The sequence below is a fragment of the Mesoplodon densirostris genome, chromosome 1, assembly GCF_025265405.1.
Source record: "Mesoplodon densirostris isolate mMesDen1 chromosome 1, mMesDen1 primary haplotype, whole genome shotgun sequence".
NCBI classification, from domain to species: domain Eukaryota; kingdom Metazoa; phylum Chordata; class Mammalia; order Artiodactyla; family Ziphiidae; genus Mesoplodon; species Mesoplodon densirostris.
The window spans coordinates 106,018,596-106,039,410 of NC_082661.1; the positions used below are offsets into that span (position 1 = coordinate 106,018,596).

Here is a 20,815-nt window from a genome sequence, read left to right on the forward strand (position 1 = left end):
ATCGAACTACCAATGGCATTTTTCACAGAACTAGAACAAAAAAATTGCACAATTTGTATGGAAACACAAAAGACCCTGAATAGCCAAAGCAATCCTGAGAAAGAGAAAAGGAGCTGGAGGAATCAGGCTCCTGGACTTCAGACTATACCACAAAGCCACAGTAATCAAGACAGTATGGTACTGGCACAAAAAGAGAAATATAGATTAATGGTACAGGATAGAAAGCCCAGAGATAAACCCATGCACATACAGTCACCTTAACTTTGATAAAGAAGGCAAGGAAATACAATGGAGAAGAGACAGTCTCTTCAGTAAATGGTGCTGGGAAAACTGGACAGCTACATGTAAAAGAATGAAATTAGAGGGACTTCCCTGGTGGTCCAGTGGTTAAGAGTCTACCTTCCAATGCAGGGGACGTGGGTTCGATCCCTGGTCGGGGAAGTAAGATCCCACATGCTGCGGGGCAACTGAGCCCCTGCGCCACAACTAAGACCCAACGCAGCCAAATAATAAAATTAAAAAAAAAAATTAAAAAAAAAAAAAAGAATGAAATTAGAACAGTTCCTAACAGCATACACAAAAATAAACTCAAAATGGATTAAAGACCTAAATGTAAAGCCAGACACTACAAAACTCTTAGAGGAAAACATAGGCAGAACACTCTATGACATAAATCACAGCAAGATCCTTTTTGACCCATCTCCTAGTGTAATGGAAATAAAAACAAAAATAAACAAATGAGATCTAATGAAACTTAAAAGCTTTTTCACAGCAAAGGAAACCATAAAAAACACAAAAAGACAACCCTCAGAATGGGAGAAAATATTTGCAAACGAAGCAACTGACAAAGGATTATTCTCCAAAATATACAAGCAGCTCATGCAGCTCAATATCAAAAAAACAAACAACCCAATCCAAAAATGGGCAGAAGACCTAAACAGACATTTCTCCAAAGAAGATATACATATTGCCAACAAACACATAAAGAATGCTCAACATCACTAATCATTAGAGAAATGCAAATCAAAACTACAATGAGCTATCACCTCACATCAGTCAGAATGGCCATCATCAAAAAATCTACGAACAATAAATGCTGGAGAGGGTGTGGAAAAAAGGGAACCCTCTTGCACTGTTGGTGGGAATGTAAATTGACACAGCCACTATGGAGAACAGTATGGAGGTTCCTTAAAAAACTAGTATGGGGCTTCCCTGGTGGCGCAGTGGTTGGGAGTCCGCCTGCCGATGCAGGGGACACGGGTTCATGCCCCGGTCTGGGAAGATCCCACATGCCGCGGAGCGGCTGGGCCCGTAAGCCATGGCCGCTGGGCCTGCGCGTCCGGAGCCTGTGCTCCGCAAGGGGAGAGACCACAGCAGTGAGAGGCCCGCGTACTGCAAAAAAAAAAAAAAACTAGTATGACCCAGCAATCCCACTACTGGGCATATACCCTGAGAAAGCAATACTTCAGAATATATATGCTCTAGGTAATCCCACTACTGGGCATATACCCTGAGAAAGCGATACTTCAAAGAGTCCATGTACCACAGTGTTCACTGCAGCACTATTTACAATAGCCAGGACATGGAAGCAACCTAAGTGTCCATCAACAGATGACTGGATAAAGAAGATGTGACACATACATATAATGGAATATCAATCCGCCATAAAAAGAAACGAAATTGAGTTATTTGTAGTGAGGTGGATGGACCTAGAGTCTGTCATACAGAGTGAGATAAGTCAGAAAGCAAAAAACAAACACCGTATGCTAACACATACATATGTAATTAAAAAAAAAAAGTTCTGAAGAACCTAGGGGCAGGACAGGAATACAGACACAGACGTAGAGAAGGGACTTGAGGACACGGGGAGGGGGAAGGGTAAGCTAGGATGAAGTGAGAGTGGCATGGACGTATACACACTACCAAATGTAAAATAGATAGCTAGTGGGAAGCAGCCACTTAGCACAGGGAAATCAGCTCGGTGCTCTGCGACCACCTAGAGGGGTGGGATAGGGAGGGTGAGAGGGAGACGCAAGAGGGAGGGGATATGGGGATACACGTATGCATAAAGCTGATTTACTCTGTTATACAGCAGAAACTAACCATCACTGTAAAGCAATTATACTCCAATAAAGATGTTAAAAAAAAAAAACACTTATTGGGCTACGAACAAGGCTACAATACCCTTAAAACTTTTCTGCATTTAATAAACTTCCAATCTAGAAAAAGACAATAAATGTGCAGGTACATACAAACATGTTACGTGTCATAGAGCTAACGGCTGTAGCTGAGAAAGGATCAGGGTACGCACAATGGAGAAGGAAGCATCAGGTTTGCCCTGAAGGACCGTAGGAGTCTTTGGAGGCAGAACTGGAAGGAAGGGTGAGGGTGGGAGAAGAGAGGAAGTGAAAGAAAAGCTTTCCGGGAGAGCAAAAGTGGGGAGCCAAGATCCAAATGAGGTGTGAGAAAGCACAGGATGACGGGAGAAAGGAAGAAGTGCCCCAGCTGGCCAAAGGTCCTGGCTGGTCACCAGCACATGGCACTCCTGTGGAAGGAGTCCAGTCAGGAAGACTTGAGCAGCCACATAACAGACTGTTATGTCCAGGGAGGGCACAGGGTATGGCTTTGAGGTCATCCTGCATCTATTACCAGAAACAAAGAAGGCACTCAGACTCAGTTGATGAATGTAATTTACATGCAATAAAAAATACACTCAAAACATACAAACATTGGGGGCTTTCCTGGTGGTGCAGTCGTTGAGAGTCCGCCTGCCGATGCAGGGGACACGGGTTCGTGCCCCGGTCCGGGAAGATTCCACATGCCGCGGAGCGGCTGGGCCCGTGAGCCATGGCCGCTGAGCCTGCGCGTCCGGAGCCTGTGCTCCACAATGGGAGAGGCCACAGCAGTGAGAGGCCCGCGTACGGCAAAAAACAAAAAACAAACAAAAAAAAAACCCAAACATACAGTAACATAAAAACAAAATTGTATTTTTGCAAACTTTTCTTTCTTATTAATACTGAAAACATTTTATATCACAAAAACTCATGAGAAAAAATTTTAAGAAAGCCAGAGTGACTGAATGTACTTTATTATTTTTTAAAATCTTGGTATGTTTGTGTTAAAACCAGATTTCTGGAGCACTATAAATTCAATTATTTAGAAAGCTAGCTTTATTGCCAGTCTTCACTGAAAATGGTGCTTCTCCTTTATAGACACACAGATCTAAATGGAAGAAATACACTGCTGGCTATATTTACTAAATCATGTTAGTCAATTTTCAATCCTATCAATCAACTGCACAAGGATTTTTGTTGAAATTCAGCTAGTCAATTTCCATCTTATCATCGGAGTTCTTTGTTCTTACACAGAATCAGGAAGCATAACATTCTTGTATTTTTAAAAAATAAGGTTATGGGCCACCCTGGTGGCGCAAGTGGTTGAGAGTCCGCCTGCCGATGCAGGGGATACGGGTTCGTGCCCCGGTCTGGGAGGATCCCATATGCCGCGGAGCGGCTGGGCCCGTGAGCCATGGCCGCTGAGCCTGCGCGTCCGGAGCCTGTGCTCCGCAACGGGGGAGGCCACAACAGTGAGAGGCCCGCATACCGAAGGAAAAAAAAAAAAAAAAAAAAGGTTAAAATTAAGTGTTAACAGGAAATTTTAAAATAGGCTAAAAGTTAATTTCCAAGTTTAAGGGTACAGTAAAATGACTATTTACATTATTCGTAGCAAAACAAAAACAAAACAAATAACGAAGACAACTCTATACATCCATTTTCAAAATGCTCTCTAAAGCAAGAGTTTCTTTCAAAAAGCAATTTTCTACTCATTGTTAAAGTCACCTTTACTTCGAGAAAGCAGATTAAGTATTTATTTTCTCAAAAATACTAAACTTGCTAGGTAGCTTTCTACTGACAGCCGCTCATTACAGAAAAGGTCCACAAATTTAGACCACTTGTCCTTAAGTAAAAGAAAAACACTCAGTTCACCTCAGAATAGGCAATGCTTTCAATTTTGTCACAAGATAACCAGCAGAGCTCTGTGTCTTGCCAAGTATTTTCATAGTTACTCCCCATCTCATCATAAACATTGTAAAGATTTACTACTTTGTAAAGGTCTCAGGCTGATCCCTTCTGTGCTTCTGGCTTCAATTCGTTGCTTTAAGAACTTCTCTATGCATCATGCGGTGAATAACTTTCACATGTGCTGTTCTTGCTGCAGTCCTACCCTATCCAATAATTTTTTTTAAATTACAGTGGCTGCTCCATCACTGGTTAGAGCTAGTTTTCCCACAAAACCCTGTTTATTAAAGAAGTCGTTTCAGAATATATATGCTCTAGGCTATTCAGCAGCTCACACACAAAAAAAGTACTCAATCTGAATCTACCAAAAAGCATAAGCTGAAAACTGTTAAGAAACAACGGTGTTTGCATCATCCCAGGGCAAACCCTCCACACATCATTTATTCTAATAATTTACTTCTTGCAAATCTTCTGCAATATCTTCTGTGAATACCCCAAAAGTATTTGCTATCAAAGGAATGTGTTTATTTTGTTGCCATTTTGCTTCCCAGGAATTATTCAGCACTTCTGCCTACTCCCTCACTCCCAGCTGGAAGAGCTGGATTTCCCAGTGCGTGCGTGTGGCCCTTTCGTCTGTTAGTATTAGACAAGTACAGAAGATGCTGTGGATTAGCTTGACCAGCTCCATGGCTGAGTAAGGTACTTTTGCTCTGCAAATCATTCTCAGCAGCGCAGCCTAGAGACCCTGTTCCACCAGCCCTTTTCCAAAATGTTGTATGTTCCTGATTCTCCGTATTAAATGCCTGTCTGTGCAAAACTGGCTGCAGTTGCTCCTGCAACTGAACCTTATAGAAATGTAAGTTGCCTCAGAAGGAGTTTATCCTTAAGCTTAATGAAATTTTATAAAGTACCAGATGGAACATTATATGACTTTAAACACTGCTGCAAAATGCATAGGTGCTGTTTCTCTTCCGGATGCTTAGTTTGTAAATATTCTGCTGACTGTGAAGGCTATATACTTTCCTTCTCTAAATCTCAAGACAACATAACCACTTTGGGGCTTCCCTGGTGGTGCAGTGGTTAAGAATCCACCTGCCAATGCAGGGGACACGGGTTCAAGCCCTGGTCCGGGAAGATCCCACATGCCGCAGAGCAACTAAGCCCGTGCGCCACAACCACTGAGCCTGCGCTCTAGAGCCCGCGAGCCACAACTACTGAAGCCCGCGCGCCTAAAGCCCATGCTCCACAACAAGAGAAGCCACCACAATGAGAAGCCCGTGCACCACGACAAAGAGTAGCCCCCGCTCACTGCAACTAGAGAAAGCCAGTGTGCAGCAGCAATGAAGACCCAACGCAGCCAAAAATAAAATAAATGAAATAAATAAAAATTTTAAAAGATAACCACTTTGGACATGATTAGTCATTAATAAAAGTGGATATAGGGCTTCCCTGGTGGCGCAGTGGTTGAGAGTCCACCTGCCGAAGCAGGGGACACGGGTTCGTGCCCCGGTCTGGGAAGATCCCACATGCCGCGGAGCGGCTGGGCCCGTGAGCCATGGCTGCTGAGCCTGCGCGTCCGGAGCCTGTGCTCCGCAACGGGAGAGGCCACAGCAGTGAGAGGTCCACGTACCGCAAAAAAAAAAAAAAGTGGATATAACTCCACACTTCAAATAATCTTTGGGAGTCAATTATTAGTTCTGCTGAGATCATTTTCTCAACCTCATTACGTAATTAATAGTTTGTGCAGGAAGTAGTAGCGGTGGCTCTGCCATCAATTTTCTTGTTGTTTCATATGCTTTCATTATGGGCAGTATCTCCAATCCAGGGTTTCTTTTAAGACTGCCTGTTTTGCGAGGGCCTGTTTAATTAAAGTTAGACAGCAGAAGTCATGAACGTACTTAATGAACACTCATTAACTGCCATAGGCGTCAACACTCTGTTAAGTGAACAAACATCCTCTATTGACTCAAGATACCTCAGAAATCACGCAAGACTCATGATTCTGAAATACAGATCAAGTGAGGGTGTCAGTCTCGATCCACATACTAAATATCTGTAAAGTGTAATGTCTTACTTGAAAACATAAGGACTAATATGCTCTTCCTGCAGCACCAAGGAGCATCTTACCTACTCCGCATGGGCCTCTGACATATACCACATGTTAGAGACCCCTGCAGTGGGCAATGCGTGGTCTCTCAAAGTGTGTGACCAAAGGAGTGACAACCAGAGAATCATAAAGTTGTAAAGAACGTCAAGATTATCTAGCACAATCTTCTTACCTGAGAGGTGTGTCCAATGTACAATCATATACAACTGGCCTGAGATCCTTAGAAAAAAGCTTCTCTTGATAAATTTTCTAGCAAACAAACCAGTACTACCTAACCACTACTTTGTAATATGGAAAGAAGAATTTAGTCTAAACATGGACAAGCTGAGTTCACTTGGCACAAATGAGGGGAACACAGGCCTCCGCCATCATTCTAGTGAGCACAACGATAATGGTAGACTTAATCAACCATGTGAGTTTCTAACTATGATCAGAAATCTCTACCAACACATGGTAAAAATATCAAGTTTAAGTCTGAACTTGAGAGGAAGAGCTGGACATAGACTCACCTGCAACAAGGTGAGCGCTGTTAAGTGTGGGGGGAGAAGAACCAGGACACGGCCATACAAAGAAAGGCAAAAGAGAGTTCTAGAAAGGCATGTATGATCAAGGTCAGATGCAACAAGCTCAAAGGATATCAGAATTTAAAAACAACTACAGGATTTTTTAAGTATGATAATTTAATGACCTCTGGGAAGGCTGACTAAAGTGGTAGATGAAAGAGCTAGATCAGGGAGGAAAACAGGAGTTGAGGGTGAAGGAAGTAGAAGCAGTATTAACCAGTATCATTAACCAGTATTATTATCCATTATTTCAAGTGATTTGGCAGCAATGGGTAGGACAACGTCAGATATAAATGTGCCTAAAATGGTTAAGCAAGGTCAAGAGACAGACTGAGGGGAAAGGGAAAATGGTAAACTCAAAATCTGAATGGAAAACAACCCAATAGAGGAGGAAAGATTCAAGACCCAGGAGAGAAAGGACAGAGAGCTTTGGAAAAGACCCTGAGGTAACATATTCACACACAAATTTTGCCCTGAGTTCCCATGGGTTAACAGACTCACTCAAATCTATCAGTTAAGAACCTCTGGAGTATAGGATTAACTTTGAAAAAAAGGACAAATGCTTTCTTCCAAATTAGAAGACAAGGACAACACATTTCAGAAAAAAGGGAAAGAGGGAGAAATTGCAGGAGCTCACATCAGCTGGCCTGGATCCCAGAGCAGCGTTTTCTGAGTATGTACTATATACCGAGTAAGCCACAGAGCACGGTTTACAGAAAACATTCCAATAACCCAGGGAGTGCAATCCAGCCTAACCCAGGGCTGTGGCCAAGCTAAGGACAGGTATCAAGGGAACCCAGAGGGAGGCAACAGCCTGGCCTAGGGTGCTGAAGGCAACACTTCCCACATGGACAGACGGCACAGGACCTCCTCCTGGAGAGACAGCAGTTAACTGGGCAATGAAGGGAGAGAAACACTGCGCAGAAGCAGCACCAGCAAAGGCAGAGAGGACACGGCCCGTTCACGCTATGCAGGCCACACCGTACAGGCAGAGCAACATGGCTACTATGGTGCCAGACAAAGGTGGTGGCAGCAGCGGAACAACAAGGCAGAAGGAAGCTAGCTAAGAGCAAGAAGGATGAGAACCTGTCCGTCAGCCAGAGTCTGGCAGACAAGGCGCGGTAGGAAGAACAAGTGAAGGTGTCATCAAAGAAAAGTGAGAGCTTCCAGCTACTCAGGCCGGCGGCAGGTTTATGTGTAGAAAAGGTGAAGAAAGTAGTAGCAAAGCCTGACTTAGAGACAGACAAGATGTACAGACTGGGATGAGAATAAGCAAGACTAGAATAACAGGAGGATTTTATATCTTGGGTGACTACTGATAAGTAATAAATGCCACCAGGAGCTGAAAGGTGCAAGAGAGGACCCCCGCTAGGACAATTAAAAGAATTTTTCAAAGTCAACTCTTTGGGCCTCACTTTCCTCAGCTAGCAAATACTGTCTCAGCAATAAATGTGTGTTCTGCTGTTGTCCCGTCCAGTTCTAAAGTTCTATGAGTCTGATTTGTCAATTCCAGCATTCCAACTGGAACACTGGTATGGGCATCAGTAAATGTGCAAACACATAAAGGAGTATCAAATCATGGTTTGTAGAGAGGCATGTAATTGGAATAACTGGTTGACAGATCCAACCTTCCTATTTTTCTTTTTAAAAGTGAGATACAGGGCTTCCCTGGTGGCGCAGTGGTTGAGAATCTGCCTGCCAATGCAGGGGACACGGGTTCGAGCCCTGGTCTGGGAGGATCCCACGTGCCGCGGAGCGACTGGGCCCGTGAGCCACAACTACTGAGCCTGCGCGTCTGGAGCCTGTGCTCCGCAACAGGAGAGGCTGCGACAGTGAGAGGCCCGCGCAGCGCGATGAAGAGTGGCCCCCGCTCGCCGCAACTAGAAAGCCCTCGCACAGAAACGAAGACCCAACGCAGCCAAATAAATAAATAAAATAAATTTTTAAAAAAAGGTGAGATACAATTGTTCTTTTAAAGGAAAAGAGTATATTGGGGAGTTCTCTGGTGGTCTAGCAGAGGATTCGGCGCTTTCCCTGCTGTGGCCTGGGTTCATTCCCTGGTCGGGGAACTGAGATCCTGCAAGCCACCTGGCGCAACCAAACGAAAAAAAAAAAAAAACAGAGAATATTGATAGTAACTACAATTTAAGCCACTTAATGAGTAATGCTGCTTTTTATGTTTTTAAAAACAGAAACCAACAACAGTATTACAAGGGAAGTCAAGAATTCACTTATGGAATTTCTTTATCCAAGGCAACCAAACAGCTTTGGCAAAGGTCTGGTAACTCCCTTCTCTAAGCTGTCCTGAGCATCGACTAGAGATGTACCTGCACTGACAGGTCACCCCCTTCAGTAATCTCTAAAGAGGGGGCTAAGCTCTCAGCAGGAATTTGTAGAGAGTGTTTCCCTTGCTGGGCTACTTTCACCACAGTGGAATAACAGCCAAGCACTTCTAGAGAAAAAAATTAGCTTGTAGCAAACTATTAAATAGTTAACTGAATTTTAAAATAAATATAGGGACTTATAAAATAAATATATAAAATTTATAAAATAAATATATAGCCCTGGTCTGGGAAGATCCCACATGCGTGGAGCAACTAAGCCCGTGCACCACAACCACTGAGCCTGCATTCTAGAGCCCGCAAACCACAACTACTGAGCCCATGCACCTAGAGCCTGTGCTCCACAACAAAAAGAAGCCACCGCAATGAGAAGTCCATGCACCGCAACGAGGAGTAGCCCCCGCTCACCACAACTAGAGAAAGCCCGTGCGCAGCAACGAAGACCCAATGGAGCCAAAAATAAATACAATTTAAAAATAAATAAATAAAATTAATATAATATTACTACTATATTTTAAACATAAGTACTAATCAGCTTTTGTAGAACATTCTTGAGGAAAATAAAAATCAATATTCCCATTTCATAGATGAGGCAGCTAAAAATAATCAAAATTCTAGATCACTAAATGCAATGTGGTGTCCTGAATTCAATCCAGGAACAGAAATAGATTATTTGTGGAAAAATCAGTGAAAGCCAAATAAAGCCTGTAGTTAACAATATTGTACCAATTTTAATTTCTTAGTTTTGACAAATATACAAAGGTTAAGGGAGACGTCAACATTAGGGAAAGCTGATTGAAGGGGCTATAAGAACTCTCTATACTAACTTGGAAACTTTTCTGTAAGTCTAAAATTACTCCAAAATAAAAAGGTTGTTAAAAAAAAATCCTGGGTCATTTGAAGTTAAATTCCTTAACTTCTCATTCAGTTTCAAGATGTAACTAATAATGTACTCAAATCAAGAGAAAAATGTTCTTCTGTTCTATGAATGAGAAAAAGTTAATTTCCATAGGAGGTGTGATAATTCAATGCCACAAATATTACAGGAATTACTCTAAGATAACCTAGAAACTAACATTGATTTGAACTGTAAAAAAAAAAAAAAAAGTCTTGTAGGCTCATGAAATACAAATTATTCAATTTCAGCTCATTCTAGTTATATGGTCTCTAAAATAAAGTCACCTGTGTCTCCATCTGTATTCAGAAAGCCTATAGGGTCAAAAATAGTCCAACAGAGAGAGTCATACAATGCAGAGAAGCACCCCACACTAGCACCAAATAGATATTCAATTAGTAATCAAGCCAGGAAAAAAGGCCTCAAGTTATTAAACATATATCCAAGTAAAAGAAATACAAGTAAAGGTGAAAATATGAATATGAATGATTAATGAAAATCAAGCAGCTGTCTATAAGAAACCCACTTCAAATAAAAGTATATAGGTAGGTAAAAAGGAAAAGAAGAACATATACCATGCAAATACCAATTAAAAGAAAGCTGGAATGGCTATGCTAGTATCAGATAAAGCAGTCTTCAGAGCCAAGAAAACTACCAGGGATAAGAGGAACATAAATGAAAAATAGGGTCAAGTCACCAAGAAGACATAACAAACATAAATGTATACGCACCAAACATCAGATCTTCAAAGTACATGAAGCAAAAACTAAACAAAGTGTAAGGAGAAATGAAGAAATCCACAATTTTAGCCAGACTTCAACACTCCTCTCTCAGCAACTGACAGAACTAGTAAACAAAAAATCATCAGGAATATAGAATTAATGTATAACTGATTCACTTTGCTGTACACCTGAAACTAACACAACATTGTAAATCAACTATACACCAATACAAATTTTTAAAAGGAAGGAATATAGCATTAAACAAAAAAATCTAGCTGACATATGAGAGATCACTCCACTCAATAATAGCAGAATAGGGACTTCCCTGATGGCACAGTGGTTAAGAATCCGCCTTCCAATTCAGGGTACACAGGTTTGAGCCCTGGTCCGGGAAGATCCCACATGCCATGGAGAAACTAAGCCCATGTGCCACAACTACTAAGCCTGCAAGCTGCAACTACTGAGCCCGCGTGTCACAACTACTGAAGCCCGTGCTCCACAACAAGAGAAGCCACCACAATGAGACATCTGCGCACCACAATGAAGAGTAGCCCCCACACACCGCAACCACGAAAAGCCCACGTGCGGCAATGAAGACCCAATGTAGCCATAAATAAATAATAAATATTTTAAAATATTAATAGCAGAATATACATGCTTTAAGTGCATAATTAATACTCACCAAGATATACCATAAAACCTTAAAATTCTCCAAATAATTAAAATCATAAAAGCATGTTCTCTGACCCTACTGGAATTAGACTAGAAAACAGTAACATGATAACACAAAATTCAAGAACATACTTTTAAATAACCTGTGAAACAGAAAGATTCAAGGGAAATTAGAAAATGTTTTAAACTGAATGAAAATCAAAGTACAACATACCAAAATTTATGTGATGAAGCTAAATTACAGCTAAGAGGGAAGTTTATAGCATGTGTATATATACATATATATATATATATAAATATGTATATTGAGAACATGCATATTAGGAAAGAAAAATAGTCTCAAATCAATAATCTAAGCTTCTACTTTAAGGAATTAGAAAAGAAAAATCAAAATAAACCCAAAGAAAGAAATAAGGCAAAGAATAAAAAATAAAATAAAAATAAAAATAAATTTTTTTAAATAATGAAATCAAAAAAGAAAAATAATAGACATTTTTTTTCTTAAATTCCATATATATGTGTTAGAAGCAGCCACATAGCACAGGGAGATCAGCTCGGTGCTTTGTGACCGCCTGGAGGGGTGGGAGGGAGACGCAAAAGGGAGGGGATATGGAAACATATGTATATGTATAACTGATTAAATTTGTTATAAAGCAAAAAAAAAAGAAAAAAAAGAAAAAAAGAAAAATAATAGAAAAAAAATCAACAAAACTAAAAGCTGGTTCTTTAAAAAGATTAAAAACTTGAGGAACTCCTACAAGACTAGCAGAAAAGAGAGAAGACAAATTGCCAATATCAGGAATCAAAGAGAGGACAGACCTCCATAGACATTAAAAGGATAAAAGGAACACTACCGACAATTCTGCACACATAAACTCAGCAACTAAGTTGAAATGGACCAATTCTTTGAAAAGCACAAACTACTAAAATAGAAGGGAACGATTCTTAATTTGCTTTATGAGGCCAGCATTATACTAACACCAAAGCCAGGAAAGGACAATATAAGGAAACTACTTACGTATATCTTATAAAAAATAGATACAACAAAGCACAACAAAATATTAGTAAAGTGAATCCAGCAATTAATTTAAAACGAGTAATATACTACGATCAAGCAGGGTTTATTCCAGGAATGCAAAGCTGGCTCAATATCCAATAATCAAAAATGTGATCTACCACATTAACAGACTAAAGAAGAAAAAACACACGGTTATATCAATAGATTCAAAAACCGCTTGGCAAATTTTAACACCTATTGAGAAAATTCTCAGCAAACTAGAAATAGAAATTTCCTCAACATAATAATGGGCATCTACAAAAAAATCTACAATAAACATCACACTTTATTGTGAAAGACTGAATGCCTTCCCCCTAAAGTCAGAAACAAGGAAATTGTACTAAAAGCCCTATCCAGTGAAATAAAGAAAGAAAAAGAAATAAAAGGCATACAGAATAGGAAACAAAAAAATTCACTATTCACAGACACAATTACCTACACAGAAAACCTAAACAAATCCACAAAACAACTCTCAGAATACATGATTTTAGCAAGATCAACAGATAGAAGATGAACACAAAAATTAATCACATCTTTACATACCAGCAATGAATAAAAAGAAACTGAAATTCTTAAAAACAGCATTTACAAAAGTTGGGAAAAAAATGAAATAATTTATGAATCTAAAAAACATGTACAGGATATGTATGCTGAAAACTACGAAACACTGATGAAAGAAATCAAAGATGTGCCATACGTAAATTCTACCTCAACTTTTAAAAAAAGCAAAGATAATCAAATAAATAGAAACACACACCATGTTCACAGACTAGAAGATTCAACACAGTTAACATGTCAATTCTCCATCAAATTGATCTACAGATTTAAGGCTACTCCTATCAAAGCCCAGCAGAATTATTTGTAGACCCAGACAAGCTGATTCTAAAATGCATGGAAAAGCAAAATGACTAAATAGCAAAAACAATTTTTTTTAAGTTGGAGGAATCACCTTGTTAATATTTTAAGACTCATAGTAATTAAGACAATGTGGCATAGGCAATGGGATAAACCCATAGATCAATGGAACAGAATACAGTCCAGAAATAACCCACACAAACAAGGTTAATTGATTTCTAACACAAGTGAAAAGCCAATTCTATGGACAAAGGGTATCCTTTCAACAAATGGGTTTGGAACAAACCTGACAACTATATGGGGGGAGAAAAAAAAAAGAACCCCTACCCAAATCTGATACCTTATACAAAATTAACTCAAAATAAATCACAGACCTAAATGTACAACTATGGCATTTTTAGAATAAAGGAAAAAAATCTTTATGAGGTTTTATAAAAGAAAGAGTTCTTAGACGTGATACCAAAAGTATGACCCAAAAAAGAAGTAACTAGGAAGCCGAACTTCATCAAAATTTAATTTTTTTTCTTTGCAAAAAAAACAACAACCCAAAAAACAGTTAATAAAGTATAAAAACTAGGTACAGGGACTTCCCTAGGGGCCCAGTGGTTGGGACTCTGTGCTCCCAATGCAGGGGGCCTGGATTCTATCCCCGGTCGGGGAACTAGATCCCACGTGCATGCTGCAACTAAGACCTGGTGCAGCCAAATAAATAAATAAATATACATTAAAAAAAAAAAAAAGACTAGCTACAGACTGAAAGGAAATGTTTGCAAATCACAAATCTGACATAGGACTCATAACCAGAATTATAAGGAACTCTCAAAACTAAGAAAATAAAACAACTCAATTAAAAATAAGCAAAGTCCTGAAATAAATAAATAAATAAAAATAAGCAAAGTCTTAAACACTTCACCCAAGAGTATACAAGAATGGCAAATAAACAAATGAAAAGTGTTCAATAACAGTAGTCACTAGGGAGGGACTTCCCTGGTGGTACAGTGATTAAGAATCCACCTGCCAATGCAGGGGACATGGTTCGATCCCTGGTCCAGGAAAATCCCACATGCTGCAGAGCAACTAAGCCCATGCGTCACAACTACTGAGCCCGCCCTCTATAGAGCACGAGAGCCACAACTACTGAGCCTGCGCACCTAGAGCCTGTGCTCCACAACGAGAAGCCACCGCAATGAGAAGCTCGCTCACCACAACAAAGAGCAGCCCCCGCTCACCGCAACTAGAGAAAGCCCGCGCAAAGCAACAAAGACCCAACGCAGCCAAAAATTAATTAAAAAAAAAAAAAACTGGCACTAGGGAAATGTAAATTAAAAGCATAACACCACTACACACCTATTTATTAATGGTTAAAATAAGATCTACTGACAGTAACAAGTGCTAGCATGGATGCAGAGCAACTGAACTCTCATCATTGCTGGTGGGAAGTCGAAATGGTGCAGCCACTCTGGAAAATAGTCTGGCAGTTTCTTATAATGTTACCACATGACCCTGCTCCCACTCCTTGGTATCTACCCTAGAGAAATGAAAATTTACTTTCACACAAAAACATGTACACATATGTTTTATAGCAGCTCTATTTATTATCATCAAAAACTAACAGAACCCCAATGTCCACCAATGGGAGAATGGATAACTGTGGTACATCCATACAACAGAATACTACTTGGCAGTAAAAAGGAACAAACTACTCATACCTGCAACAACCTGGATGAATCTCAAAGTGACTAAGCTTAGTGAAAGGAACCAGTCTCAGGAAGTTACATACTAGGGACTTCCCTGGTGGTCCAGTGGTTAAGACTTCGGGTGGGTGTTGATCCCTGGTTGGGGAGCTAAGATCCCACATGACTTGCAGCCAAAAAACCAAAACATAAAACAGAAGCAATACTGTAACAAATTCAATAAAGACTTTAAAAACGGTTCACAGGCTTCCCTGGTGGCGCAGTGGTTGAGAGTCCGCCTGCCAATGCAGGGGACACGGGTTCGTGCCCCAGTTCGGGAAGATCCCACATGCCGCAGAGCAGCTGGGCCCGTGAGCCATGGCCACTGAGCCTGGGCGTCCGGAGCCTGTGCTCCGCAACGGGAGAGGCCACAACAGTGAGAGGCCCGCATACCGCAAAAACAAACAAACAAACAAACAAACAAACAACGGTCCACATCAAAAAAAAAAAAAAACTTTAAAAAAAGTTACATACTGTATGATTCCATTTATATGACTTCCCCAGAAGACAAAAGCACAGTAAGTGGCTGTCCAGAGTTTAGGGGTGGGGGAAGAGTGTGGCTGCACAGGAACAGCAGGAGGGAGCCTTTCTGGGTAATGAAATTGCTCTGTATCCTGACAGTGGTACATGAATCCACGTGTGTTAAAGTCCAAACAACTGTAAATCAAAAAATATAAATTCGGGAGAGTTCCCTGGTGGCCTAGTGGTTAGGATTCCGGGCTTTCACTACTGTGGCCTAGGTTCAATCCCTGGTCAGGGAACTGAGATCCCGCATGCCACAAGCCCAATATATGTACATACAAAATATATTTTACTACACATTAATTTTTTTGATTAGCATACAGTAAAACCCCTTAGAAAACCTCTCTGGCAGTATCTATTAGAGTCAAACCACATGTATACCTAGCAAATCCACTTAGGGTATATGCTCAACAAAAAGGAACACTCTTATCCACCAAAAACATGTACAGGAATGTGCATATCAGCTTGATTCATATCAGCCATAAAATAAAATAAGCCAAATGTCCATCAACATTAGAATGGATAAATTGCGGAATATTCACGCAATGGAAAACTGCATGCCATGGAAAAGAATGATGACTTGCTACATCAACAACACGGATGAATCTCAAATATAATGTTGAGCCAAACAGCACCAGCACAGAGTACTTTTAAGTGAAATTCAAAAACAGGCAAAACACACAAGAACAGTGGTAGGGATGACGAGGAAGGGAACAAGGGCACATTCTAGGGTACTGGGAATATTCTTTATCTATATTCTGTATGTTGAAATATTGGTCCCATGGGTATACACATACACAGAATACTGCATCACAGAGATGCTCTCTGCAGCTTTACCCACTGTCAAACTTAGCTAAATCACATAAGGTTCTAGATCTTTACTTCCTCAGGTCACTAAGGTAAGTGTGCACTAGACAGAGTAATGACTAAACCTCATTTCATCACGGCAGCTATTTCTACAACACAGGGAAGGCCTCTAAGTGCACCCCAGTATATACCCCAAGATACATAATCACACCATCTGACCACAGGATACGCTGTATGGTGGCCTTTAAACAATAACATTATCTCCTTCTTGCCACCTTTTCAGCAATGAAAGAGGATTTACGTTATTACAAATGCTCCCTACACTACATGTTTCTCTGACTTTAAAACTGTAATATCACTGTTTGAAAAGTACTTTGATCCCTACCCCAAACAGCTTCCTTTTATAAACCTCTAACAGCATTACAAAAATAGCCCTAAATTCCCATTTGAGCTCTCCAAAAGTGTAAATTTTATGTAATTTGATATCCCAACAGCTAATAACACGGATCAACTTCCACAATACAAAAATTTTGGTAAATAATATGTGTATGACTTAATTTTGCACACCGATTCAACTACAGAATTCTGATGGTATAAATATTTTTATTTTGTGTAAATACCTAAATGTTTAACTGTTAAAGAGTGGGAAAAGCCAAAATCAGTTTTATTTGAAAAAAAAAATTGTTGGTAATATCAGGTTGTAAAAGTATCATGCACCATTTTGTCCGTAAGCAATGTTCATTGTAGAAAAGTCTTAAAGCTTGAGGCATGTGTCAAAAGGAAAAAAGAAAGCCATCAGAACTTCCACCACAAAATATTTTGATGTGTATACCCTATCAGACTTTCCTATGCAAATATATATACACACAGACACTTTACAAAAACGGCCATGCCATGCCGCCTGCAGGATTTAGTTTTCTTTTTTTTTTTTTGGCCATGCCATGCGGCTTGCAGGATTTAGTTCCCGGACCAGAGATTGAACCTGGGCCCTCAGCAGTGAAAGCGTGGATTCCTAACCACTGGACTGCCAGGAAATTCCCACAAACACTGTTTTCTATTTTGTAAGCTTTTCTCTTTCTTAATACATCATGAACACTATGAAAATTACATTTTAAAATAGAAATGCAAAAAAGTAAAATATTTTCATGATATCCTTCACCTACCAAGTTTTTACTCAGGGCTAACCCTTTATTGTCACATTAGAGCAGACCAGCACACTAGGCTGTTAGAGCGGGACTTGTCCAAGACGCATGTCATCATTTTTACATCATCATTTCACAAGTGTGAAAGCTTCATCAATAACATCCTGCAGCAGAGCCCTATAAAGCAAGCCAGGCCAGCCTCCTGAAAACGACCATCAAGCACATGCACAGCACTGTGTGCCACTAGGTACTGTGTAAGCACCTTCCAGCCTCCACGTGTTTAATTCTTCCAAAAACCCTAGGAGCCGGAAGCCATACCACCTAGAAAACCAGGGCGTGTGAGGCTGTGCCTGAGGGCACAGAACCTATCCGGTTTGTGTCCCCTGACCTTTGTACACCAGAGTTTTGTTGTGGGCCAAAGACTCTATAAGCTAAGTTATGTTTTCCTACTTATCCTACAGCCCTCATTTCTTTGTAGAGGCCACCTACATGCAAAAATGCCCTCTTTGCCTCAGAAGCCGCCTCTGATGAAGGTGGTCCTGGGTCTAATGCTCAGTGCTGTGCCCAGCACACTGGGCAGTGGGCCTAAGACCCCTCCTGAGAATCAAGACAGTCCTTCCACTCTTACTTCTCTTAGACACCTTCTGCCCCGGTGACCCAATATGAAATGGAAATATGCACCCCAAGAATCATAAGCCTCTCTGGGAAATGCAGGGCCAGTACCCATTCACCATTACTTGTTGACAAACTCCGTCTTGGGTGCCTATTCTGCCCTAGATAAGGTGTCTCAAAAAGCTCACCATCTGTAGGGAGACAATTCAGAGGTTTCAGAATTACATGAAGGATTTTTGTGATTGGCATCACCCTGTTACCATAAAGAGTACCTTTGATGCACTATTATTAAAACACTTGTGAAGAAATTTTAAAACTAAAGACATAGCTTTAAAACTTTAAAATATAGTAAAAGAGAATGTTTTTAAAGGTTCAGGTCACAACTCAACAGTACATAAGTAAAATAATATTAATAATTCATTAATAAAATACAGCATTTTATTAATGAAATTGAACAAAATAGAAAAGATCAAAAAGTATCAGAGTATTGTTTTGTAAAACATGCTGTGTGAGTGTGTGTGTGGTATATTTTATTGCTGATAGTGGGTCATGGTCAAAACTCTGGATTCATAAGTTTAACAGAAAACAGTCCTGTCAAACAAAAATAATACTAGGCGTATGGTTATGTGAGTTCAAAAGTGTGATTAGAATAATAACTGAGGGCTTCCCTGGTGGCGCAGTGGCTGAGAATCTGCCTGCCAATGCAGGGGTCACGGGTTTGAGCCCTGGTCCGGGAAGATCTCACATGCCGCGGAGCAACTCAGCCCGTGCACCACAACTACTGAGCCTGTGCTCTGGAGCCCGCGAGCCACAACTACTGAGCCTGTGCTCTACAGCCCATGAGCCACAACTACTGAGCCCGTGTGCCGCAACTACTGAAGCCCGCGCACCTAGAGCCCGTGCTCCACAACGAGAGAAGCCACCGCAGTGAGAAGCACGCGCACTGCAACGAAGAGTAGCTCCCGCTCTCAGCAACTAGAGGAAGCCCGCACACAGCAACGAAGACCCAACACAGCCAAAAATAAATAAATAAAAGGAATTATGAAAAAAAAAAAAAACAGAAAAAAGAATAACTGAACGGTTATTTTAGCCAAATATTGCAAAGTAACGGAGAATTATTAAACCTGAAATTATGGTATGAAAGGCTAGTTAAAAATTTTTATTAAATCAATAAAAATGGGTGTATTTTACACCCAACTACAGCCAATATTATAAACGCTTTTGTAAAGCATTTGTTTAGGCAGACCTCCCAGCCTCCCCTCCCCAGCAGCAACAAACACTGCCCTTAATTTACACTCCGTCGATGCAAACGCATAAGCCTCACCCTGGATCCCAAGAACTACACCTGTTTCGCTCTCCAGTGTACTGGAAAATGGCAACCTCCAGGGCTACAACCCAGCACCCAAAACAAATCTGACAACATAATCTAAAGGAAGCTCCAACTGCAGAAAACACTGTGTATTCGTATAATAGTATAAGCATCAGAGAGCCATGCCATATGCAATGATTTCTTATCTGCTCTCACTACATATCGTTTCCAACACATTCAGAATCCCGCATAAAACAATTTGTCTCGGACTTTGGCACACAAATAAATACTCCTGATGAGGCTTTTGTTGTTACCGTTGCAAATGTCTTTAAAACAACTTAATTTAATAGTCCTAATAACATAACTTTTGAAAAAACCCATTATCTTTCAGGAGACAACTAAATGAGTGGAAATGACTGCCAACTGCATACCCACGTACCAGTACTGTGTCTTGTAAAGTGTTGTGACCAAGAGCGGAATAAAAGTGGCAGCAATCCACAACTGGCAGAGGCAGTGTGTGCTAGCTGCCTTCAAAAGCAAAACAGAAAAAATTACTACTCAAATTCCTTAAGTTCAAACCCTAAATATATACCTGAGTAACCAACCAATTACCTCTAAAAACTTTTTAAAAGCAGGGGTAAAGAGCCAGGGCCGCCACCTCCGAAGACTGTCAGATATCTTTCAAATGACCGTTTTGGAGAAGAACAAGAAAACTTCTAGGAGGCACTTCCCGGTGATCATTCGCCAGGCGTGGAGGAGGTGGGCACCGCGAGGGAAGCCCCGCTCGTCACCTGACTCACAATTATTCTGGAATTGCACCCGAGTAACCTCAAGGACGACCTCGGCGCGGGGCGACACGGCACCAGCCCGGATCCGTGACAGCGCCGTGCAGGTGGGCAGGCGGCGCCGCGCTCCCGGGAGATGCGGCACCTGGCGCGCTGCAGCCCGGCCCGAGGCTCGGGGCGCGTGTCGGCGGCGCCTCCCACCCCGGCCCGCGGTCCCCGCCGGCCCCGCAGGAGGCTGTCAGGGCGCCACCCGCCCGTGGCCCCCGCCCCGCGCCCGCCCCCGCCCCACCGCCGCTTACCTCGAAGTAGCCTCCGGGGGCGGCGCCGCCCGCGCCCGCGCCGAGGGGCCCGTTGGCTGCCGCCGCGCCGCCCGGGGCTGCCAGGCCCGTGGCCTGTGAGCCGCGCAGCGCCGCCGCCGGGCCGGCCTTGCCGCCGCCCGCGCCGCCGTTGCCACCGCCCGAGCCGCCGCCGCCGCCCCGCTTGTTCTTCCGGCGCTTGGCCCCGCGCTTGGCGTCGGCCGGGCTCATGGCGGGCGGGCGGGCGGGGAGGGCGCGGAGCGGGCGCGGGGCCGCGGGCGGCGGCGGAGGGCGGGGAAGGCGGGGAGGCTGAGGCAGCGGCGGGACGCTCCGGCCGGCCGCGGGCGGGGGGCGCTGCGCGGGGTCGCCTCCGGGCG

The 20,815-nt window shown here is 41.9% G+C and overlaps 1 protein-coding gene across 4 annotated transcripts in view; it reads right to left on the bottom strand.

The window, feature by feature from the left end:
• The window catches only part of FAM193A (family with sequence similarity 193 member A), a 176,575-nt gene extending 156,060 nt beyond the window's left edge, over positions 1–20,515 (bottom strand). For 3 of the 4 annotated variants that reach the window (XM_060106859.1, XM_060106847.1, XM_060106841.1), the window contains exon 1: positions 20,442–20,515. The gene's annotated coding sequence lies outside the window, so the exon portion shown is untranslated. The remainder of the gene's footprint in view (positions 1–20,441) is intronic. The other variant, XM_060106867.1, reaches the window with a different exon arrangement.
• Between the last annotated feature and the right edge of the window lie 300 nt (positions 20,516–20,815).